Source organism: Octopus bimaculoides, chromosome 7 (assembly GCF_046866305.1).
Source record: "Octopus bimaculoides isolate indiv1 chromosome 7, ASM4686630v1, whole genome shotgun sequence".
NCBI lineage: Eukaryota > Metazoa > Mollusca > Cephalopoda > Octopoda > Octopodidae > Octopus > Octopus bimaculoides.
Window position 1 is genome coordinate 27,819,489 of NC_142934.1, and position 27,205 is coordinate 27,846,693.

The following is a 27,205-nucleotide window of genomic DNA, read 5'->3' on the forward strand; positions in this document are numbered from 1 at the left end:
AGCCAGCATGTAAAATGTCATTGGAGTTCTAGCTAACAAAGTAAAGAGTAGGTGGGTACGAGTGAAAAATCTGCCAATAGGTTATAAATATCTCACTGTCCACCCCACCACTATGACTACTATTCCCACAAACACAGGCACACTAGCAAACTTCACGACATGGTGATAGCAGCTTTAATGAATCAACTGATACAGAACCAGTTGACTAAGGCAATATATGTGTATGAGTGTGTGTGTGTGTGTATATATATATATGCATGTATATATATATATATATATATATATATATATATATATATATATATATATATATATATATAAAACAATTAAGAGTATGAAGACAGGGAAAGCCCCCGGCCCATCAGGAATCACTGCAGAGATGCTCAAAATATCTGGCAGTGTTGGCTACAGCCTAGTCACCCGTATTACGAACCAGGTGTTACACGAAGGAGTCATACCCAATGACTGGTGTAGCAGCACCATAGTAAACTGCTACAAAGGTAAAGGTGTAACGCTTTAGACACTAATAATTACAGAGGCATCAAGCTGTTAGATCAGGTTATGAAAGTTACGGAGAGGGTCATAGCCCAACTAATTAGGGAGCGAATCAATTTAGATGAGATGCAGTTTGGGTTCGTGCCAGGTAAAAGCACCACTGATGCCATATTTCTAGTGAGACAGCTGCAGGAGAAATATCTAGCCAAGGATAAACCTCTGTACCTGGCCTTCGTTGACATGGAGAAAGCCTTTGACAGGGTCCCCTGATCCCTTATCTGGTGGTCAATGAGGAAACTTGGGATAGAAGAATGGTTAGTGAGAGCTGTGCGAGCCATGTACAGAGATGCTGTCAGTAAGGTGAAGGTTAGAAATGAGTACAGTAATGAATTCCGGGTAGAGGTAGGGGTCCACCAAGGTTCCGTCCTCAGCCCCCTCCTATTTATCATAGTCCTCCAGGCGATCACAGAGGAATTCAAGACAGGTTGCCCCTGGGAGCTCCTCTATGCTGATGACCTTGCACTAATTGCGCAGTCACTATCAGAACTAGAGGAGAAGTTTAAGGTGTGGAAGCAAGGACTAGAATCGAAGGACCTTAGAGTCAACCTAGCAAAAACCAAAATCCTAATAAGTAGGAAGGTAGATAAAACACAAACCCCTTCAGGTAGATGGCCCTGCTCAGTATGCAGTAAAGGAGTAGGTAGTAACTCTATAAGATGTACCTGGTGCAAGCTATGGACACATAAAAAGTGCAGCAATATCAAAGGCAGATTAACTACAAAGTTAGTCTTTGTATGTGGCAGATGTTCAGGTGCAATAAACACTGTGAACAAACAGGAAACAACTTCTATCTCATTCCAGGGAGAAAAACTAGAGGTAGTTGATAGCTTCCGCTATCTGGGTGACCAAGTTAGTAGTGGGGGTGGGTGCGCTGAAAGTGTAACTGCTAGAATAAGAATAGCCTGGGCCAAGTTTAGAGAGCTCTTACCTCTGCTGGCGACAAAGGGACTCTCACTCAGGGTAAAAGGCAGACTGTATGACACATGTGTACGAACAGCCATGCTACATGGCAGTGAAACATGGGCTGTGATTGCTGAGGACATGCGTAAGCTCGCAAGGAATGAAGCCAGTATGCTCCGTTGGATGTGTAATGTCAATGTGAATACCCGTCACAGTGTAAGTATCTTGAGAGAAAAGCTGAACATAAGAAGTGTCAGTAGTGGTGTGCAAGAGAGACGATTGCGCCGGTTTGGACATGTGGTGAGAATGAATGAGGATAGCTGCGTGAAAAAGTGCCACTCCCTAAGAATTGAGGGAACCCATGGAAGAGGTAGGCCCAGGAAGACCTGGGCTGAGGTGGTGAGGCAAGACCTTCGAACATTGGGCCTCACCGAGGCGATGACTACTGACTGAGACCTTTGGAAATGTGCTGTGCGTGAGAAGACCCGGCAAGCCAAGTGAGATCGTTGCCAGTGCCTCTGGACTGGCTCTTGTGCGGGTGGCACATAAGATGTACCATCCTGAGCGTGACCGTTGCCAGTACCGCCTGACTGGCCTTGTAGGGTTTTCGAGCGAGATCGTTGCCAGTGCCCCTGGACTGGCTCTTGTGCGGGTGGCACATAAAAGACACCATTTCGAGCGTGGCCGTTTTCGTGCGGGTGACACGTAAAAGCACCCACTACACTCTCTGAGTGGTTGGTGTTAGGAAGGGCATCCAGCTGTAGAAACTCTGCCAAATTAGATTGGAGCCTGGTGTGGCCATCCGGTTGCACCAGTCCTCAGTCAAATCGTCCAACCCATGCTAGCATGGAAAGCGGACGTTAAACGATGATGATGATGATGATGATATATATATATTGATAGAAAAGGTAAGACAACAAAAGAAAGAAAGAGACCTCGATATTATGTAAACAGAGGAATTTATCTGTAAATAATATGTGACAATTATTCGGTAGCCATGATAAAACTCCGAGTTTTGGATGCTGGGGTGGAAACCCATGCTGCCATCTCTTCAGTTATCTGGCCAAATAACTGAAGAGATGGCAGCGTGAGTTTCCGCTCCGGCATCCAAAACACAGAGTTTTATCATGGCTACCAAATAATTGTCACATATTATTTACAGATATATATATATATATATATATGCTTGTATGTATGTATGTATGTAGACAGACAGACAGACAGACAGACAGATAGATAGATAGATAGATAGATAGATAGATAGATAGATAGATAGATAGATAGACCGATAGAGAGAGAGAGAAAAAGAGACAGACAGACAGACAGAAAGATAGACAGATAGACAGACAAACAGATAGATAGATAGATAGATAGATAGATAGATAGACAGATAGATAGATAGACAGATAGATAGATAGATAGATAGATAGATAGATAGATAGATAGATAGATAGATAGATAGATAGATAGATAATCATAACAACCAGTTAAGCCATTAACAAGCATATAAGTTTCATAAAGGTCTCCTAGTATTTATTTGCACTTGTGCTCTGATTCATTACACATGTCAAGGTTTTCACTGCTTAATCCACTGTTTATATTGTTTTTGCTGCTGCTGTTGTAGTTGTTGCTGTTAGCATTTCTTCAGGCTAGATACATATGATTCAATGAGTTATATTGAAAAAATAGAGATTTCATTTGGTATTATCCTTAGTATCAGCTGTGAAATTTACTTTCCCAACAATTCATGCAAATATATTTAATTATCAAGCAACACTTTCTTCATTTTTATTTTAATACTGTACATCACATTATTACAATTACTTTCTGCATGTGGCTAATTCTTGTTTTACTGGTTTTTATCATTGGAGTATGACCACTCTGGGACACTTGCCTTTAAAGGCTTTACCCAATCAAACTAACTCCAGTAATTATCTCAGTTTGGTATTTACTTTATCAATCTGTATTTATTGACTGGCTAAGTCACCTTTTTATGATAACACTTATTTTCTTTAAACTAGCAGTGCTGTTTGACATAAAAAGACATAAACACCCACAAACAGATACACACATGTACACACACACCCACATCAATATACTTGTATATATATCACATCACCCCATAAGTTCTGTCCAATTTTACCTTTTTTTAAATTGAATGAAATTTAATAGTATTTTTTAGAATGTCTAAAGGAATTAGAAATTATTTTTATGCATTTGTGTACATTTAAACTAATTGAATATTACAGCAACAAACAAGATGAGGACAAATATCCATCAAATGTAAATAATATAAATAATGTAATTAAATATTATTTTAAAGAATAATAAAATTAAAATTTCTTTTATTGAAATCCTTTCTAACATGGAAGTATCCAAAGAGCATTTGAGGCACATAATGCTTTATGAGTACATAAAAGGAAACTCTGCAGCCCAAGTGACTCGAAACATACACTCAGTTTATGTAAAAGAATGCTTGAATGGAAGCACTTGCAGAAGATGGTTTGCAAAATTCAGAAGTGGAGATTTCAGCCTTGAAGATAAAGATCAAACAGGACGTCCAGTTGAGTTTGATGATAAGCTCCTTGAGGCATTACTTGAAGAAAATTCTGCATTATCAGTTGAAGAATTGGCAATAAAGCTTAGTTCAAACGATACAACTGTTCATCGTCATCTTCAACAACTTGGAAAGGTTCCTAAACTTGGAAAATGGGTGCCTCATGAATTGTCCGAAAGCAACCACATATCCCAAGTTGACATCTGCTCTTCTCTCCATTCTCGCGAACTCATTTCACCCTTTTTTGGATAGACTTGTGACTGGTGATGAAAAATGGATCTTCTATCAAAATGTTAAACATCGTAAACAGTGGCTTGGTAAAAGGGAAAAAGCTCAACCACAACTGAGAAGAGAACTTCATGGGAAAAAGGTTCTTCTCTCTATTTGGTGGGATTGCAAAGGAGTAATTCACTTTGAATTGTTACTACCTAATGCAGCAATCAATGCTCAAGTCTACTGTCAGTTATTAGAGCATTTGAACCAAGCTTTGAAGTAAAAAAAAACCCGCTTTAGTGAATCAAAAAGGAGTGATGTTTTATCAGGACAATGCGCAACCCCACACTGCAAAGATCACATCACTGAAGATCGAAGAACTTGGTTGAGAAAAAATTCCTCATCCACCTTATTCTCCCGACCTTGCTCCTTCAGACTACCATTTGTTTCATAGTTTACAGAATCATTTGAGGGACATAACTTTCGCAAGCCAGGCAGAGGTCGAAACTGACATTTCAGAATTCTTTGCTTTGAAACCAAAAGAGTTTTACATTGATGGGATTAAAAAGCTTGTAAATAGATGGAAGGAAGTCATAGATAATCAGGGAAAGTACATTGATGATTAAATTTCAATTAAATATAACATTTGATCAGTTGTCTTCTTTACTCAAAATTCGGACAGAACTTATGGGATGACCGGATAGATAGCAAGCTGGCAGAATTGTTAGCATGCCAGGCAAAATGCTTAGCATCGTTTCAGCTGTCTTTACCTTCTGGCTTCAAATGCCACTGGGATTGACTTGGCCTTTCATCCTTTTGGAGTTGGAAAACTAAGTGCCACTCGAGCACTGGGGTTGATTTAATCAACTTAGCCTCTCCCCCACAATTGCTGGCCTTGTGCCAAGATTTTAAACCAATATACCTGTATATATATATATATATATATATATATATATATATATATATATATACATATATACATGTGTATGTGTATATATATATATATATATATATATGTGTATGTGTATATATATATATATATATATATATATATATATATATATATATATATATATATATATATATATATATATATATATATATGTAAGAACGACCGTGCGAACCAAAGGAGAAATGGTGATGAATGGAAAACAGGCTCCTTTTTAAACGCATCAAACGGTTGCCACAAAATATAAAATGATATGTTATAATACTATAACACAGAGAACTAAGAAGTTTGCCAGGAAGGACAAGATAGGAACACAACCGATAATGATGTATAACAGTAAGATTTATTGGAGCATTAAACTGTATGTCTGTGTGTGTGTGTGCGGCATAACAAAACACAATATAAGACAGGCCGTCATGTAAACAGAAGAGTGTGTATACAAATGTATGTATGTGTATGTAAGAGTTACAGAGTATAGATAAGAGTCAGTAACATGGATAAGGAAATATACCAGTTCTGTTAAGGTACACAGTAGTATTGATAATCTGTATGTAAGAGGTTGAGGCGTTAGGCAGGGCGAAGTCACTCGTCGTGAAGTTGGGGCTTCTATGCTGGGCCGGGTTCTTGATACAGATGTTCTTTGCAGGCTGAGTTCGGGCTGTTAATTTTGTGGTGAGCAAATCACTGTTTGGTAGCTTGTGTACATAGAGTCGTGTTGATGCTGGTGATGGTGCTAGTAGTACGTAGTTGAAGTGGTTGTTGATGTCGTCGCTGGAATTGCTGGCTGATTGGTGTTATACTGGCTGGCTGTGTTACCTGTGTTGTCTACGACCAGATCTTAGAAGATCTGAGCCGTGACAAATTTGGCGCGGATAATTAGGCTATTTATAGATACAGATAGGCTCCAGAGAGCATCAGCAAAACACTCTCTCACGTGACCTTATTAGAGGTTATGGTTGGTCGGTTTGCGTCCTGGCAGCAAATGGAGTGGAGACAATTGCTTCGTAAATAAAAGTCAGTCAGGTGATGACACAGCAGGCTGGAAAGTGTTGTTTCCTGCTACACTCGCATTTGTTTATATATAACCGTGAAAGAGGTGGTTTCACTACATATATATATATAAAGTTAAGAAAAAAGGGTAAAAACCCCTTTTGGTAATGAATGACCATGAGATTGCATCTAGAAAGTCCCGCTCCAAAGCACAAGTCCAGGCACCATTGTTTATGGGAGACCCGCAGTCACCCATGCATACCTACCTCCCCTCTCCATACCACTGATGTTATCCAAGAGAAAGGCAAACACCAAAAGGCAAACAGCTTGTCACCAATGATGCCACAATGCATTTCTAAGGTTGAGTGAATTTGAGCAATGTGAAATAAAGTGTTTTGCTCAAGAACACAACACAGTCCAGTCTGGAATCAAACTCACAACCTCATGACTGTAAGCCTGATACTCTAACTACTCAGCCATGCACCTTCATACACACACACACACATACACACACACATATATACATGTATGTAGATGTGTGTGTGTGTGTGTGTGTGTGTGTGCGTGTGTGTGTGTGTGTGTGTGTGTGTGTGTGTGTGTGTGTGTGTGTGTGTGTGTGTGTGCGTGTGTGTGTGTGTGTGTGTGTTGCTCTTAAAAATCATTTCAGATGATTATGTAGTATTTACATGCCAGTCAGTCCTGCTAGGATTTTGAATGTAATGACCTGTTAAGTGAATTCTTAACTACTTTGAAGCTATTATTTGGCATTTGTTCATCAATTTTCTCTCTCTCTCTCTCTCTCTCTATATATATATATATATATATATATATATATACATGGATGGATGGATGAATGGATGAATAGATAGATAGATAGATAGATAGATAGATAGATAGATAGATAGATAGATAGATAGGTTTCTTTATTAGCCACACAGGGCTCAACACAGAGGGGACAAAATACAAATGTAGAGTTTTTCTTTTCGAGGGGGTCGAAAACAAAGCAGAAAAAAAAAAACAAAAGTGGGGACAACGATGAAAAAAAAACATAGCAAAACGTTTGGGGTATTTACAAAAAATATGAAATAATACAAAAAATTCCCAATAAATGGGGAGGTTATCCGTGGAAAGAAAAACCTACGAAAAGACCACGGTAACCTCGGTCTTTAGCGTCACACTTTGTTAAATAAAATCTCTTTTATTTAAGCAAGAAACGTGAGTAACTCTCTGTTTACAAAATTTTAAAACGTTTTATAGAATCATGGTCAAGGTGGCTTCGTCATTTATACGTGCCATTCTTGCTACATGTATCCATCTTTTTGCGAAACATTTGCTAGACAACACTTGCCTCTCTACTCTCACCTTCCTTTTCAAGTGATACTTGAAAAAGTTGATGAGAGATTGACCAGAGAGGAAAGTATTTGTCTCTAATCCTTTCAGACGCGTCCACCAGATGCATTCTTTGGCCATAGCCACAAGTACGATAAATACAGCTCTTCCTTCCCGTTTAAAGGAAGGAGGCGTGACGATATTGACGATAGACTCGGTTGATAAACCGACTCGTCCCACACGCGACAGCAGTCGTTCGACATAAGCCCACAGCTCCGAAATGGTTGGACACTGCACGAGTGCGTGCAGAACGGTTTCATCGCTCTGACCGCATCTCGGGCAGGTCGGCCCCGCATTTCGCGAGCCGTGTCTATAGAGCTTATCCCGAACGGGTAGCGCCTCTCGGTAACACTGCCAGGCCAGGGATCTCTGGAAGTTGTCCATAGGTCCCGGCCCGAAAGTCGTCCTGAACAGGCGGGTCAGGTATTCCTCGTCGACGCCCAGGTTCGCCCCGAGATCGTCGTCGTACCTGCCCTCCACTAATCCCCTATAGAATGACTTCGTTGTGATGCAGCCGCTCAAGGTCGACCCGGGACGGCAAAGTTGTTGCAGAGCAACGCGACACTCACGGTGCCATTCGCCATTCCTCGGCCTCTTTTTGATCCACGACTGCAGCTCGGTCATGGAGACGAGTTGCGGGAAAGCGCGTCGCACAAACGGCGACCACACCTGCTCACCGTCGTCTACGTAGAGCCGGAGATGTCGCAGTCTCAGCGCATGTCTGCGCATCATCAACCACGGCATGCCCAGCCCTCCTTTCAGCGGGTGTTGGCAACAAACGGATCGCCTCACCATCGGAACGCTTCCTTTCCACAAAAAGCGGAAGAGGATGCGCTCCATTTCGGTGATGGCGCGATCGGGACAAGGCACGACGGTCAGGCGGTATTCGATGACGGACGCGATGTACGCGTTCGCCACCTCCGCCCGACCTTTTAGGGACAGCTTCCTCTCGGACCATTGCCGGCAGAGAGTGGCCACCCTACTCATTATCTCGTCCCAGTTCTTCTCCGTTTGCAGGTCCGGACCGAACCAGACTCCGAGCAACTTGACCGAACCGTCCGTCCAGCGTCTCACTACTGAGGCGCTGCCGGACGGTATGGGCTTGCTTCTCCAGGTGCCGAGCAGCAAACCCACCGACTTATCCCGGTTGATTTTCGCTCCCGTCACCGCTTCGTAGTCTTTCAGCGTCTCGCCGACAAGCTCAATGTGCTCGTGGCTAGACGCTATGACGGTGACGTCGTCCGCGTATGCCGACACGCTCGTCCCGCACCCCAGTTCTCGCGGGATGCCCCTCAGCGTCGCCAGCTTCCGCAGTAGTGGCTCGAGAGTCAATACGTACAGGAGCGGCGACAGGGGGCATCCCTGACGAACCGAACGTGCAATGTCGAAGGGTCCCGATAGACGTCCATTGACACGAACAACCGAACGGATGCCTGTGTACAAGGCAGCCATCCAGCCGCGGAAAACGGGACCGAAGCCGGCCGCTTCGAGGACGGCCTCCAAGTATCGATGGTCTACCCTATCGAAAGCTTTGGATTGATCCAAATTGATCAGGGCCCCACCCATGCCAGGTTCCTTAACTACCCTCTCTATGATGTAGCGCATCAGATGGAGGTTGTCATGGATGCTCCGGCCCGGCACGGCGCACGTCTGCTCCGTGCCGACCAGTTTCTCGATGACAAGCGCCAACCACTTGGCTAACACCTTGGCCAAAATTTTCATGTCTGCATTGAGCAGAGTGATGGGCCTAAAGTTATCTATGGCGTCCCCCTTGTTTGGATCTTTCTTCAGCAGCGTTACCGCTCCTCGGCTCACAAAACCGGGAATGCTCCCGTTCTGCTGCCAGTTGCAGTACACGACCGCCAAGACTTCTCCAAACAAGTCTGGCATACAGTTGTAAAGCTCGTAGGGCAGACCATCCAAACCCGGAGATTTGTCCGTCGAGCAACCCGCCATCGCGTCCCTCACCTCCTCCGCCGTGATGACCCCTTCGCAGCACTCCGCCTCTCTTGCCGAGAGTCGTGGCAAGCTGTGCAGGTAGGCACTAAAGTCTACCCTGCCTTCTCGCTCGCCACTCCTCCCGAACAGTCGGGCAAAATGCCGCTGAAACGCCTCGCACATTTTGCTCGGCTCGAGCAATTCGCGCCCCTGTTCGTCTACCAGAGACCGGATGGTGGCTCTGTTACCCCGCTGCGCCTCCGCCACCCGGGCCTCTCGTGCGGCTCCAACACCTTCATTCCCCAGAGCACGCATCCTTGCCCTGACAGCACACCCTTCGTGTTTAGCATTGAAGTGTTGGTCGAGGGCCAACCTCGCCGCTAAAACGTCGGATGCGATGCCACTTCGCAATGCCTCTTCTAACTTTATCACTAGCTCCCCCTCTTCTCTGTTCCTCTCTACAGCTAGTGCCCTGCTATACCTTATTGCTTCCGCCCTTACTGCTCTCTTGAGGGAAAACCACCATTTGTTGTTGACGATGGCTCCCGTCAAAGCCCTCTTTACTAACGTGCTAATCCGGTCTCTGAAAACCTGTCTCGATGGGAAAGACGCGTTTAGTTTCCAGTAACCGGGACCCTGCCTATGTGCCTTATCTAAGTCTAGCGTACACGTCACAAGTTTGTGATCCGTGTAGCTGACTATGTGGAACTGTGGACATCCTAAACTATCTCTATCTCTTGTCCTACACACTATCCTATCTAGATACGATCTCGACGACCCAATGCGGTTGCTCCAAGTCCACGTTGGCACATTTGGGTGGTCGAGTCGGTACCTGTCAGACAACTGGAAGCGGCTGAGCAGGTCTATGAGGCCTTTGCATCCCCTTCTAGTTTTGTCACTCCCCACGTAGTCTAGATGCGTGTCCAAGGTAGCATTCCAATCCCCCACTAAAAGTAAGGGACGAGACGTTCCCAGGAATACTTCTAGACGTCGAAAGAAGTCTGACCGACCTGTTAAAGGAGGCACATAAACTGCCAGCAACCGAAAAGCGCCTCCATCGCTGCCGTCCACATCTAGGACAACCAGTCTACCCTCCGGGTCCGTAAATATCGTCTTTACTTGGAGATCCAGACTCTTGCGAAAAAGAACCGCCGTGCCACTACCGCCCATCCTCGGCAGACAGGGAGAAAAATAAATGTTAAACTGTCCGCCAAACATGGACTTTAGGGCCCGCGGTTCATGGAGTCTGGTCTCACTAATGGCTATGATATCCAAATTGTGTGACTTGATGTCATTTAAGAGGTACCCTTGTTTCCAAGGGGACCCTAAGCCACGCACATTCACACAACCAATCTTCACCATGATTCTATTTATACGTGTGCTTTAAAGCACAAAACAAAAGAACAGGGTGTTACTTACCGTTAGAAAGTTTTGTTTCCTCCTTGGATTTTTCACCAAGGAGGCTATTGTACAATTTCTTGCACAAATATTTCTGGAATCCCCCTACCGAGTTGGGGTAGAGGGATTTTATTGTGTTGTGTAATGCTGGTGTTACATAAATAATTTTAATGTGTTTTGGCGGTGTTGTACGTGGGTGGTTGTTGGTTTTGATATCGTTATTTGTGATGTTTGTTTTAGAGTTGATGTAATTCATCAACTCTGTGTTTGTACTGTCTATTGCTGTTAGCATTGTTTTTTTTATATTACTATTGGTGTTAGTAGTATTTTCGGGAGATGTGAATCTCCCTGCTTTGTTTGTGTTTGCATTTTGTTTTGTTTTCTTCTTACTGCGCTTCCTCTTTCCTTTCGTAGCTATTTTCCACTCCTCCCCACTCTCTTCATCGGATGATGGGAGATCTGAGGAGTCAGAAAGAGGTAACGGCAAATTTTGTGCGTCTGTGTGTGTTTCTGTGAATGTTTGTGTTGCTGTTTTTATTGATGTTGGCTGCTTGTTATTTATGTGTGGTGTATGTGATATGGGGGAGGGAGAGGCAGTCTTGGAATTTTCTTTTTTTTCTTCTGTTTTTGCAGTTTCTGTTGTCTTTTCTGTTGTGGTTATTGCTGATATTTCTGTTGTTGTTTTTTGTGTTGCTGGTGGTGTTGGTAGTAAGGTTTTTCTGTTGGGGGTATTTGGTAGTTGCTTCTGTTGTTGTTGTTGTTGTTGTTGTTGTTGTTGTTTTTCTTTGTATTGTTGCCGTTGTTGTTGCCTTTTCTTCTGGGCTACTGGGCATGTTTTTTGAAGGTGAGTTTTGCTACTACAAACGTAGCAAACTGGCCTTCTGCCTTCGACGAAAACATGAAAAATTGAATCCTCAGTTAATTGGATTCTATGTGGAATTTTTTCCCAGTTTGCTGGATCAATTTGTACCAGGAGTTGAAATTCCTGGCCAATCCAGTTTTGATTGCAAACGGCAGATGCTTCTAGTATGTTTATCTCCTCCTCTATGCCTAGACATATGGCAGATACTAGCCATTCTTCCTCAATTTCAGGAGGCACATTCGAAATTTTTATTTTCGTAACCCTACGACCAAGGTACGTAGGGATCATGAGCAGGTTCTCATGCTGTAATGACTTAGTGGAGAGGTCCTTCGCTCGCTGCTCGCTGTCTAGTCTTACTTCTATCGTTCCGAATTTCAAACCTCTCGTTATGTAAGTCTTGTAAGACCAAATCGGCTTTAAGCATCTCTCAACATTTTCTTGGGTGAATTTTTCCACTGTCTTTGTCTTTAAATTAATGGTTCTGTAGATGATAGTTTTTTTTTCGATGTTTATCTTAAAGTCCGCGGGCGTTTGAAGATGGACTGTAACGTCCTTTTTACTTAGCATGCTTTTGCATGCAAGTAATTTCTCTTTCGATATATTCAAAATTCTTTTCCTAGGCTTCAAAGCCTCGGCAAAGTTCGTTGTGGTGGTGGTATCAGTGGTGAGGACAGTGGTTTTGTTAGCAAGGACATTTGTGTCCTTGTTGTTGTTGCTGCTGCTGCTGCTGCTGTTGTTGTTGTTGTTGTTGTTGTTGTTGTTGTCACTGGTTACGTTGGCAGGCAAGACTGCTGTAGCAGCAGAGTCTTTCTTTTTCTCCATTCTCTCCTTTAACTGTGAGGAAGGAAGACTAGGAAATTCTTTTTCGAACGAAACACTGCAGACTGCAGCGTTCGTTTCACAAAAATTTTCATGGCTACAAGACGCCATCGTCTCAAAAAAAAATGGCTAGAAAGCCGAGATTGGTTTTTATATCCTGGAAATGTGCCACACAGGGCAGATTTCCGTCGCAAAAAACTTGCACCAGAGAGTCTACAAGTTGTTATACAACTTTGTATATAAAATAAATTTTACAAACAAACTTTTTAAAACATGAAAAAGGCAAAACTTACAGAGCCGACACGTCTACCGTCCGTCCATAGAGATAGATAGATAGATAGATAGATAGATAGACAAACAGACAGATCCACTTGCGCACATGGGTCAGATAAAATTTTTTGAAGCAGATTTTCTGTGAATGGATGTCCATCTCTTACCAACCTGCATCTGTTTCCAAATAAGGTTATATCCTCATCCACCACCGTGAAGGCACATGGCTTAGTGGTTAGGATATTTGCTCACAATCATAAGGTCATGAGTTCAATTCCCAGCAGCGTGTTGTGTCCTAGAGCAAGACACTTTATTTCAAATTACTCCAGTCCACTCAACTGGCAAAAATGTAATTCAAAGGATACATGTGTCAGTGGACTGCTCAGCCACTTGCATGTTAATTTCATGAGTATACTGTTCTGTTGATCAAAGAGCCATGCCGGATGGTACATATCTATTCCATGCTTAAACTGGCATCTTCTCAACCTCTTTACATATATTGGTTCATCTCATAAATAATGCATTTTTTTAATATTTATTTTATTTTTCAAGATTAAGATAAACAAAGTTCTTTTTTAACCTTAAATATACTCTCCTTCTCCTTCATTTTCTACAATGCTCTTCCATCTATCTGGTAGACTTGCAAGGCCCCTCTTTCAAAATTCACTTGTCCGTGATGAAAAATATCCTCCAGTACTGTTCTGACCTTGTTACAGAATTCATATATTTTCTGTCCAAATGATTTTGAAGACTGCAGAATAAATGATAATCAGATGGGGCAATGTCTGGCAAGTATGGGGTTGGGGCATTCTTTTCCATTCAAACTGCTCCAGCCTTTGGAATGTCATCCTCACTATGTGGCTGAGCATTATCCTGGTGGAAGAACACCTTTCGTCTTGAAACCAAAGATGGTCTGTTTTCTTCTAGCACTGACTTAAGCCACTCAAACTGATTGCAGTAGATCTCCTTTCTTATCATTTTGTTTGGGTTTAAAAGTTCAAAGTGGACTAAACCTTTCATATCCTACCAAACAGGTAACAACACGGATGAAGACCTTCTTTGGCCTGGAATGCCAGTGTTTTTCCTTTCCCTGTCCACTGTCTTCAGCACTTGACATTTTTATAGGGACCCATTTCGCATCACCAATCACTATTTGGTCAAAAAAAGGCTCATTTGTGAGATGTGGCAGCAAAGAAGAGCACACATTCAATCTCTGCGCTCGATGAGACTCGGAAAGTTTGTGTGGAACCCATCAACCCAATTTGTTAACTTTTCTGATGGCACGCAAGTGTCAATGAATGGTTGAACGACCAAATCCAAGCTTCTCTGCTAGTTCCTCAGCAGTTATGACTCCACCAGGGTTTGCAGGACATCCTTGTTGAGCTCTACAGATCTTCCAGGATGAGCCTCATCTTCTAGGCTGTAGTTTCTGGCTTGGAATTTCTGGAACCACTGTTGACACTGGCTTACACTTATTGTCCAAATCCCATATACTGCATTAATAGTCCTCACACTTTCTGTTGCATTGTTGCCTTTATTGAACTCATAAAGTAAAATATGCCAAGTATGCTCTTTTGTCACTTCCATTATAGCTTTGAAAGAATGACTGTTAAAATCGAACTGCACTCTTCAAAACTTGCACTAAGAATAAGGACAAGGTAAAATTACTACCTGCTTTTATAGCAGGTTGATGCAGATAGTTTATCCCATCCCAATCTGACTTTTAGTTCATGCAATTGAAAAAAACGCATTATTTACGGGATGACCCAATATATATCATCATCATCATTATCATCATCATTTAGTGTCCACTGTCCATGCTGGTTTTTGGGCTGGACGGTTTGACCAGGGCTTGCGAGCTGGAAGGCTGCACCAGACTCCAGTCTAATTTGGCATGGTTTCTATGGCTGGATGCCCTTCCTAACACCAACCACACTCCGTCAGTTACAATGATGAGTGTTCCAACTGATCCAATCAACAAAACACCCTGCTCATCAAATTAACATACATGTGGCTGAACACTCCAGAAACATGTATACACTTAATGTAGTTCACAGGGAGATTCAGCATGACACAGAATGTGATAAGGCTGACCATTTGAATATGCATGTCTGTAGAGGATTCTTGCATGTTAATTTCACTTGCACATTAATTTCATTAGCAGGCTGTTCTGCTAATCGGATCAACTGGAACACTCATCATCGTAACTGATGGAGTGGCAATATTTCCCCATGGCTGAACATGTTCTTCATAGAAGACTTGCAAAGAACATCGTTTGTCTCATCACAATGCTTATTTACAAGCATCACATGATGTGAAGATAAAAGTATAGACAAATACACACACACATGCACCCAAGCACACACACACACACATACACACACACACACACACATTAGCTTCTTTCAGTTTCCATCTACCAAATCCATTCACAAGGCTTTGATTGGCCCTGGGGCTACAATACTAGACACTCACCAAAGCTACTGTATGGTATTACTGAACCTGAAATCACATGGTTGGGAAGCAAGCATCTTAACCACACAGCCATTCCTGCACCTGTGTATGTATGTGTACCCATATGTATTGTGTATGTGTATGTGTGTGTTTCATCATCATCATCACCATTTAACGTTCATCTTCCATGCTGGGATGGGGTTGGTGGTTTGACAGGAGCTGACTAAATGAAGGGCTGTTCAGGCTCCCTGTCTATTTTGGCAGGGTTTGTGCAGTATTTTGTCCACCAAATTCCACTCACAATGTATTGATCAACTTGAGGCTATTAGAAGTAGAAATTTCTTGCTGAAAGTGCTAAAGGTGCCACTGTGTGGCACCTCAAATGCAAGAGCATGTGATTACAAAACAAACTTTTTTAACCACACACATTCCTCATGGTTCTTTCTGATTTGCACGTTGCATGTGTCTGCACAGCATCCATATACTATACCCCTCTTATCAGTATAAACAATGATACTATAGTTGGCATTTACTGACTATACATATGCTACTACTATATACACATTGTCTATGTAGCTGGTGTCTATATACTGTGCTATCATTCAAAGTATGCACACTATCTGAGCAACCAAGGTCAACTTGCAGCAGCTGTTTAAGCAACATTTAATGACTTGAATTTATTTATTATTCTGATACTGCATACATGTATATACACACACACATATGAATATTCATACATACAAATACATATACATACATATATATATAAATGTATCATCATCATCATCGTCGTCGTTTAACGTCCACTTTCCATGCTAGCATGGGTTGGACGATTTGACTGAGGACTGGCAAACCAGATAGCTGCACCAGGCTCCAATCCAATCTGGCAAAGTTTCTACAGCTGGATGCCCTTCCTAATGCCAACCACTCTGAGAGTGTAGTTGGTGCTTTTACGTGCCACAGGTGGTGCTGGCAACGGCCACGCTCAAAATGGTGTTTTTTATGTGCTACCTGCACAGGAGTCAGTCCAGCGGCACTGGCAACAACCTCGCTCGAATGTTTTTTTTCACATGCCACCAGTAAGGTGACACTGGTAACGACCATGCTCAAATGGTGCTATTTACATGCCAATGGCATGGAAGCCAGACAGCTGCTCTGGCAATGATCACGCTCAGACGGTACTGTTAGCGCTCCACTGGCACAGGTGCCAGTCATCGAATTTGGTTCAATTACGATTTTGATTTCGATTTTACTTGCTCCAAGCAGAGTTTAGTGTCCAATGAAGGAGAGGTTGGCATGGGTGCCAGTTGTCGAATTTGGTTCGATTTTGATTTCACTTGCCTCAACAGGTCTTCGCAAGCAGAGTTTAGTGTCCACTGAAGGAAAGGTACACATAAGTGGGCTGGCTACACCCCTGGCAGAGGCCACGGATTATGGTCTCACTTGGCTTGCCGGGTCTTCTCACGCACAGCATATTTCCAAAGGTCTCGGTCACTAGTCATTGCCTTGGTGAGGCCTAATGTTCGAAGGTCGTGCTTCACCACCTCATCCCAGGTTCCTGGATCTACCTCTTCCACAGGTTCCCTCAACTGTTAGGGTGTGACACTTTTTTACACAGCTATCCTCATCCATTCTTGCCACATGACCATACCAACGCAATCGTCTCTCTTGCACACCACAAATGATGCTTCTTAGGTTCAACTTTTCTCTCAAGGTACTTACACTCTGTCGAGTATGCACACTGACATTACACATCCATCAGAGCATACTGGCTTCATTTCTTGTGAGCTTATACATGTCCTCAACAGTCACGGCCCATGTTTCATTGTCATGTAGCATGGCTGTTCGTACACATGCATCATACAGTCTGCCTTTTACTCTGAGTGAGAGGCCCTTTGTCACCAGCAGGGGTAAGAGCTCTCTGAACTTTGCCCAGGTTATTCTTATTCTAGTAGCTACACTTTCAGTGCACCCTCCCCCACTACTAACTTGGTCACCTAAATAACGGAAACTATCAACTACTTCTAGTTTTTCTCCCTGGAATGTGGCAAAAGTTGTTTTCTGTGCATTTTTAGTGTTTATTGCTCCTGTTCATCTGCCACATACAAAAACTATCTTCCTAGTTAGCCTTCCTTTGATATTGCTGCACCTTTTATGTGTCCATAGCTTACACTGGGTACATCTTATATATATATATATATATATATATATATATATATATATATATATATATATATATATATATATATATATATATATATATATAATGTATGTATATATATATTTATATATATATATATATATATATATATATATATATATAATGTATGTATATATATATTTATATGTATGTATATATATGTATATATATATATATGTATATATATATATATATATATATATATGTATATATATATATATGTCTATATGTATATATATATATGTATATATATATATATATGTATATATATATATATATATATATATATATATATATATATATATATGTATATATATATATATATATATATATATATATATATGTATATATATATATATATATATATATATATATATGTATATATATATATATATATATATATATATATATATATATATATATATATATATATATATATATATATATATATATATATATATATATATATGTATGTATATGAAAAATAAAAACTTTTACCATCAAAAGTTTTTATTTTTCATTTTGTTCTTTCCGAGATTTTATCCCTAATTTTGTGGTTCTTTCTAGCATGAGGGATCCCATGAGTGGATTTTTCTTATGTATTTAAATATACACTGTACCTTATGAGTAATTCATAGTCATTGAACTAAACTTTTATACGCTGGGCCACTTGGAAGTGAAAATTTTTATTAATTTCCATTTCCCTTTGATATGATATATATATATATATATATATATATATATATATATATATATATATATATGTATGTATGTATGTATGTATGTATGTATGTATGTATATATGTATATATATATATATATATATATATATATATATATATATATATATATATATATATATATATATATATACATATATATATATATATATATATATATATATATATATATATATATATATATATATATATATATATATATATATATATATAGGCGCAGGAGTGGTTGTGTGGTAATTAGCTTGCTTACCAAACACATTGTTCCGAGTTCATTCCCACTGTGAAGACAAACAAAATACTGTTAAGCATTTCACCCAGTGTGCTAACATTTCTGCCAGCTCACCACCTTAATAATAATAATAATAATAATAATAATAATAATAATAATAATAATAATAATAATAATAATAATAATAATAATAATAGTAATAATAATAATAATGAAATTATGATATAGCATATAACTGCGTGGTGCACAAATTGTATAAATATATATAAAAATAAATATAATAATGAATATTTAAATAAAGTAAGGTCAAATAAAATAAATAGTTAGTTTAGTTTGGCCATTCCCCTAGAGGCTTCAGTGATTTCGTTCAAGCATACCATCCATCATGGTCCCCAATGAATGTTCTTAATTCATCAACATTTGCCATTCCACTGTCCTGAAGCAAGTTGTCCACATAGGTTAGCTTCTTCTCTTGCTGATTCTCTATCAACTGACTGCCATAAGACCAGCTGACATACAAGTTCTTCTGGGTGCCTATCACAATGACCAGCAATTCTTATTCTTCTCTGTTGAATCTTCTTACTCACTTTGGGTAGACTTTGATAAAGCTGATCATTGGTTAAATGACTTCTCCATGTAACATTCAGAGCCATTCTTAACATTCTTGTGTAGCAGCTGTCTGTTTGTTCTTCAAATAGATATTAAACATAGATCATCATGGCTATTCTTTGAGGTCAAGGATGATGGACTTGGTTTTTTTTATTTATTGGTGGAGTCTGAGGTGAATGATGAGCCCAATTCTTACTTGGAAGCTCTTTCCACATGTGGGACAAGTGGTTCCAGATGGAAGGTCCCTTCTTGGTCTATCTTTTCAGAGACATAGAGGTATATATATATATATATATATATATAAATGAAGGAATGCAGGAAAAGAGAAAAAATGTAAGCCCCTTCTCGGTCTATCTGTGCTGTGATATATATATATATATATATATATATATATATATATATATATATATATATATATATATACACACACATACATACATACATACATACATACATACATACATACATAAAAGCAATAAAGGTCCTTTCTTGGTCTATATAAAAAGTGGCGTGGTGTGGTGTGGTGTATATCAAACATGTAAAGGTTGGATTCTGTTATACTGGATACCTGTAAAGATTGATAAATAGCATTGGTGCAGAGAACAGCTTATTAGTGAGTCAATGGACATAATGCGTGAGCATTTCCAGAGATGATTAGGAAATTTTGAGTATTATCCAGTTGGCAGCTTAGACAAGACTTTCTTTAAGAGAGACATGAAGAAATCAACTCCAATTTGGAATTTAACAGTCTGAGAGGTTGAGTGAGAATGTTAAACTGTTCTTCTAAGCAGAGTTGGCACTTGTTACCATTAAAATGGACTGAAGCAGATTTTATAATGGACTATTTAATATCATAGTTGGTTCTTTTGCTTTTTAAGCTCCAAATATATTTCAAAAGTGTTATCACAGATTTTTTTCCTGTATGTCTGAGAGTGTATATATGCTGAGTATGCTTTGATGTAAAAGTGTTCTCAGTAAGGTCTATACAGCACTTTTTACTCTCGCTATTATTGTTAGTTGAGACTTCATGGCAGCATAGAGGCTGAATGTTAAATGATGATGAGGCAAAAGATGATAATGATACATATAAAATATTGCTGCTGTAGATCGTTAGCAATCACAACTACTTCCACAATTATTTTACTTCCTCCACCTCCAGGCATCCCTTTGATGGACTATGTATATTCATGTTATTATGGCTATATTTCTGAGGGTTTTGTTTTTCCTTCCAGATTTCTCTCGATGGGGGTAGGTATCTTTATAACATAGGCAAGGTTGATTACATTTTCCTTGTCTTTCTGGTAGTTGTGTGGATCTACCTGGACTGTCTTTCAAACCACATTCAGGTAACATACCTTATCAATGAGATATTCTATACTTGGCAGTCATTAATTCTTTTACTTGTTTCAGTCATCTGACTGCAGCCATGCTAGAGTACTGCCTTGAAGGGATTTTAGTTGAACAATTCGGCCACGGGACTTATTTTTCAAGCCTAGTACTTGTCTTATTGGTCTCTTTTGCTCAATCACTCACTAAGTTATAGGGATGTAAATACAGCAACACTGGTTGTCAAGCAGTGACTGGGATACAAATACAGAAACAAAGACACACTTGTAGATATATATATATATATATACAGCACGCATCTTTCAGTTTCTGTCTACCAAATCCACTCAATGCTTTAGTTGGCCCAAGGTTATAGTAGAAGACACTTGCCCAAGGTACCATGCAGTGGGACTGAACCTGAAACCTTGTGGTTGGGAAGCAAGCTTCTTACTACACAGCCGTGCCTGTGCCTAAATATATATATATATATATATATATATATATATATATATATATATATATATATATATATATATATATATATATATACCTACATCATCATCTCATTGTCATCATCTTTTAATGTCCACATTGAATGCTGTTATGGGCTAGACAGTTTGACAGTTTGACAGTTTGTCAGGTCCAAAGGGATCATAAACTGCGTCATGTTTCAGTGTCTGCTTTGGCTTGGTTTCTATGGTTGGATGCCCTTCCTAATGCCAACCACCTTACAATATGTACTGGGTGCTTTTTTCATGACACTAGCTCGTGAGGTTCCTATGCAGCTTGTAAGATTGAGATCCACTTCAACTGAGTAAGACTACAGTAGAGAGGGGTGAGTTTATGCTAGGAGACGAAGGGTTAAAGTGTGAGGGAAGGGGATTCAAACACAATAAGATTCTTGCTGTAGAGGAACTACACAACTACTCACATTATATACATCTACACTACATATATACAAGTGTGCACACAAACACATACACACACACGCATACATGTATAATGGCGTTATTATCTACATGAGTTAGGAAACACTGCCTCACCTCTTTATAACATTAGATGTTACTTAGCAACCAATCATCATTCACAGAACCCACAGACTGTATTTATTTAGTCAAAGTCAATGTGATCAAAATTCTCTTGATTTGTATTACTATAGTTATTATCATCATCATCATCATCATCATCAGTGACTTCCTACACTTGTTTGGTAAGCTGGACCTATTTGTGAAATAATATGCACATAAATATATGAGTGTGTGCGTGTGTAGTGTGTGTTCGTGTTTGTATGTGTGCATGTGAATGTGTGCATGCACATGCATGTGTGCATGCACATGCATGCATATGTGTCAGTGCATATATGTATGCTAAACAGGAGAAATTTTTCTTTGCGTATCATGAAAAATGCATAGAGTTCTTGAGATGTGTGGAAAACACTGGATCTGTGTGTAAGGTCTTTGGTCTTGAAAAATGAATGAGAAATATGAATGAAGAACTGCATGTGTATAAATGTGTTTTTGTGCCTCCTAGTTCTCTGAGTTGCTAGCCATAGTATAGCTGAAGAAATATACATTAATATATATTAATATAACTTCAGAAACATATATTTTCTCTATGTAGGGGGTCATTGATAAATGATATTTGTTAATCAGACCATCTGCTAACAAGTTATCTGTAAATGTATCTATGTCAGTAAGAATGAAGTTGTATGTAAGAAGCACAATCAGCATCACTTAACATCCATGTTCTATGCTGGCATAGGTTGGAGAGTTTAACAGGATCCAATGGATTTGAAGGCCACACCATGGTCCGATGCCTGCTTTGGCATAGTTTCTGTAGTTGATGCCCTTCCTGACACCAACCAATTTGTTGTGTGTACAATGAAAGGTGGAAAAGGAGGCACATTGAAACAAACACTCCTGTGGACAGAGGTAGAAGGAAAAGGGTAAAGAAAAGCAGCCGTTGTTGTTGCCACTACTACTACTACTACTACTACTACTACTACTACTACTACTATTACTACTAATTCTACTACTACACACACATACACATATATGAGAGAGAGAGAGAGAGAGAGAGAGAGAGACAGTGAGAGAGAGATGATGGATGAATGGATGGATGGATGGATGGATAACTAGATAGAGAGATAGATCATCATCATCATAATCATTTAACGTCCACTTTTCCATGTTTGCATGGGTCAGACGGAATCTGGTTTGGTAGATTTTCTACAGTTGAATGCTCTTCCTGTTGCCAATACATACATACATACATACATACATATATGCATGTGTGTTTGTGTGTGTGTTTGTGTGTGTGTGTGTATATACACACACATAGACATTCAAGAGCATTCGAGGTGAATGAGAAAGAGGAAAGATGGTATCCTTAAACCAAAAACTTAGTTTCAGAAATGTTTGTAACAGAGGGAATTCCACTAAAGACACTCAAGATACCAGTTAGCAGTGTTAAACTAGGTGAAAAACTAAGTAGGCCATCGTAAGACTTGAACCAAAATGCATGGATCTGGAACAAATACTGCAAGGCGTCTGGTCTGGCATTCATGCAGTTCCACCAGTCCAACATCTCAGATTTACACTTTTTTATCAACACCAAAAGGATGAAAGGCAAGGTTGACCTTGACTTGATTTGAACTCAGTGTGTAGCAAATCGTCCAACCCATGCTAGCATGGAAAGTGGACGTTAAATGATGACGATTCTCAAGAAGACCTGCCCACCACAGCAGGAATGAGAACCTAAACCCAAGGTGCCATGTAAAAAGCATTGTTGTGGGTGCTAGTGTTATGTAAAAAGCACTGATGCTGGTTCCATGTAAAAAGCACCCAGTACACTCTGTAAAGTGCTTGATTTTAGGAAGGGCATCCAGCTGTAGAAACCAAGCCAAGATAGACTATGGAACCTAATCTGGCCCCTGGCACCAGTTCTAGTGAAGCCATCTATCCCATGCCAGCATGGGAAACAGATGTATAATGTTGATGATGATGATAATGATGATGACGATGATGATGATGATTCTGTCTGACACTCTAATAACTCTGCTAGTTTGCAGGGAACATGTGGGAGCAAAGAGATGCCGTTGAAAGTGTAGGTGGTGCACAAATGTAATACAGATATAATTACAGATGTTGTGTAAATTTAATACAAATGTTGTGCAAACGTAATTTATCTTTTATTTGTTTCAGTCAATTAAGTCTGCCCCAGTACTTATTTTTGAGTCTGGTACTTATTTTATCAAACACCTTTTGCCGAATTGCTAAGTTACTAGGACACAAAAATAACTACCACTGATTGTCAAGAGGTGTTGGAGAACAAACACTGAGATGCACACGCATATGAACATATATATATATATATATATATATATATATATATATACAATGGGCTTCTATATAATTTCCATCTACCAAATTCACTCATAAGGCCTTGGTTAGCCTGGGACTATTGTAGAAGGTGCCTAAGGTGGTGTCTTTTAGGACTGAACCCAAAACCATGTGGTTGTAGTGTGAACTTTTTAACCACACTCCACGTCTGAACCTATATATACATAGACATACATATATATATATATATATATATATATATATATATATATATATATACATATATATATATATATATATATACATATATATATATATATATATATATACATATATATATATATATATATATATACATATATATATATATATATATATATACATATATATATATATATATATACATATATATATATATATATATACATATATATATATATATATATATATATACATATATATATACATATATATATATATATATATACATATATATACATATATATATATATATACATATATATACATATATATATATATATACATATATATACATATATACATATATATACATATATATACATATATATATATATATATACATATATATACATATATATATATACATATATATATATACATATATATATATATATATATATATACATATATATATATACATATATATATATACATATATATATATACATATATATATATATACATATATATATATATATACATATATATATATATATACATATATATATATACATATATATATATATATATATATACATATATATATATACATATATATATATATACATATATATATATATATATTATTTTGCTTAAAAGAGTTCCAACACTGTCTGTTTTTTATGTTTTATTTATATTCCTGCAGAACTAATGTGGGGTATAGAATATGGAATATACAATATATAATATAATATACAATATATAATATAAAATAAAAATAAAAATATACATATATATATATACATATATATATATATATATATATATATATATATATATATATATATATATATATATACATATATATATATATATAAGGTTGAGGAGGGTATTGGATTTAACCCGCTACCATCCTTCACCTCTATCTCTCCTCCATCCCCTTTCACATTCTGTCTTCATGACTTGACCTAATTACCGCTCATCCTTCACTTGACTTGGTCATTCTTCAAGTAAACAAGCTAAAATCCATCGCAGTATGGCATATATTCACCTCTGCTATCTATGCTATATCTGCCTTCGTTCCAACATCCATTTCTGGATTATTCCCATAAGGATTACTTTACACGGATTTGTACACAGATTTTTACTACTGGAATGAAACTACACTTCAAGTACTATTCTCTCTGCCTATGGGTATAATAATAAGATTACTTTATTTTTTCTGTCTCCGATGAAGGGAAGTACTGGAGCTTCCCAGAAACAGCTGTAAGACTCTATCCATAAAATACTTCTCCAACCTTACCATTGCTCTCTTTATCTTTTTATTTTTATATATTTACATATATATATATATATATATACACATGTATATATATATATATATATATATATAACGTTGACCACTAACGTGGACAATTAATGTGCTAGAAATAGATCACATCTTGTGTCTATTAAGATCTAAATTGTTCTCAACATGAAATATAGCAGCATACCAAAACGTAAGCAGGCAAGACATTTAAAATCACCTAAAAAAAATACATTCTTAAACAGGGACCGGTTTCGGATTTAACAAATCTTACCGATTGTCTATTCCTCTTCAGCCTGATTTGTAATGTAACCGCAATCATCAGAATCGTATACAAAGTTGCCCACCGCCATGAGTGCGCGTGTATATGGTTCTGCTAATTACAGCTTAAAGGTAAAATTCAAAAGTCTTCGTTTTGGCGCGCTAATTCCAGGAATATATCTGCAGAAAATATTTACTGCGTCGTATATATTCAGTATATATACATATATATATATATATATATATATATATATATATATATATATATATATATATATATATAAGCATAGGCATGACTGTGTTTTACGAAGCTTGCTTCCCAACCTCGTGATTTTGAGTTCAATCCCACTGTGACAACTTGGGCAAGTATCTTCTGCTATAGCCTTGTGGGTGGATTTAGTAGACAGAAACTGAAAGAAACTCAGCGTATATATATGTATATATCTATGTGTGTGTCTTTGTGTCTGTGTTTGTTCCCTCTATCACCACTTGATAACTGGTGTTGGTGTGCTTACATCTCCATAACTTAGTGGTTTGGCAAAAGTGACCAATAAGAATAAGTACTAGGCTTAAGAAAAATAAGGCCTGGGGTTGATTTGTTTGACTAAAATCTTTCAAGGTGGTTCTCTAACATGGATGCAATCAGATGACTGAAACAAATAAAAGGATAAATATAGATATAGTGCAGAGATAACACAGATATTATGCAGCTCTAATACAGATGGTGTGCAGATGTAATGCAATTTTGAAAGTTAGATAGGAGTTGTGATAAAGACACTATGATGTGGACATAATATAGCTTTAATAAAATCTCTATAATGGTGCTCATGTATGGCCAAAACCATAGGCATTTATACCATCAAATGTGCATGAAAAAGTCTTGTGCACATATGATGCACATAAAACATAAGTATGATACATATATCGTCATAAAGAATTGTATATAAATGCATGTTAACTTCACTAAACTCATTCTATATTATTCTACAAACATTAGGAATTAATCGCCTGTTATTAATCATCTGGTTGGGTAGGGGGTGAATTCAGACTATTTAAAAAGTTTTACGGTTTTTTTTTTCTTTTTTTCTATTATTTTATTCTGTTTGGTAAACATGCTGTTTGAAGAATTGCTTGCTTTGATACTACAAAGCACATAAGAATTAAACCTGTAATACAAAAGAAACTTAATGGTTTGGAATAACTGACAACTACAACATAATGTATATAGATAGATCTATGCATGTGCATAATATATATATATAAATACAAACACACATATATGTTTATATTTAAATACATTATGTTGTTGTTGGCACTCCGTCGCTTACGACGTCGAGGGTTCTAGTTGATCCGATCAATGGAACAGCCTGCTCGTGAAATTAACGTGCAAGTGGCTGAGCACTCCACAGACATGTGTACCCTTAACGTAGTTCTCGGGGATATTCAGCATGACACGGTGTGACAAGGCTGGCCCTTTGAATTACAGGCACAACAGAAACAGGAAGTAAGAGTGAGAGAAAGTTGTGGTGAAAAATACAGCAGAGTTCGCCACCATCCCCTGCTGGAGCCTCATGGAGCTTTAGGTGTTTTCGCTCAATAAACACTCACAACGCCCGGTCTGAGAATTGAATCCATGATCCTATGACCGCGAGTCCGCTGCCCTAACCACTGGGCTATTGCGCCTCCATAAATACATTA

At 38.5% G+C, this 27,205-nt stretch overlaps 1 protein-coding gene across 2 annotated transcripts in view; it reads left to right on the forward strand.

Moving 5' to 3' along the window:
• The window catches only part of LOC106873181 (basic helix-loop-helix ARNT-like protein 1), a 788,348-nt gene that overhangs the window by 688,552 nt on the left and 72,591 nt on the right, over nucleotides 1-27,205 (forward strand). The window lies entirely within an intron of this gene.